Here is a 457-nt window from a genome sequence, read left to right as displayed (position 1 = left end):
TTTTGGACCTGGATTTTATTTCTTTTGTTAACCGAATGTTCATTCGTGTTCTATCTACCTACCTCATTGTTTTGGGTCAAAGTCTTTCTTATTTGTTTTGGACGGGGTGGCAAAGTCTACTATATGGACTAGGATCCTATGAAATGGGCTTAGATATTTCGGGCAGATTATATTCAACTTCAAAGATTATGGATAATCAACCCAAAAAGGAAACAGAAATATAAGTAATACATTCGTTACCAAAAAAAAAAAATGTAATACATGCCTATCTAGTTTGCTTTCTCTTTTGGGCAAAGGGCCATTTTAATACCAAAAAAGAAAGTTATTTTAAGTTTTCAGCAATTTAAAATCATAAAAAAGGAAGTTATATATAGGGTCCTTTTAGGAAGATTCAAAAAAAGTAGTTTTTTTAAATTTTTGACTTATAAAAAATAGTAATATTATTATTTGGTGTAAT

The sequence above is a fragment of the Arachis ipaensis genome, chromosome B03 (assembly GCF_000816755.2).
Source record: "Arachis ipaensis cultivar K30076 chromosome B03, Araip1.1, whole genome shotgun sequence".
Taxonomy (NCBI): domain Eukaryota; kingdom Viridiplantae; phylum Streptophyta; class Magnoliopsida; order Fabales; family Fabaceae; genus Arachis; species Arachis ipaensis.
This window is presented reverse-complemented; position numbering follows the sequence as displayed.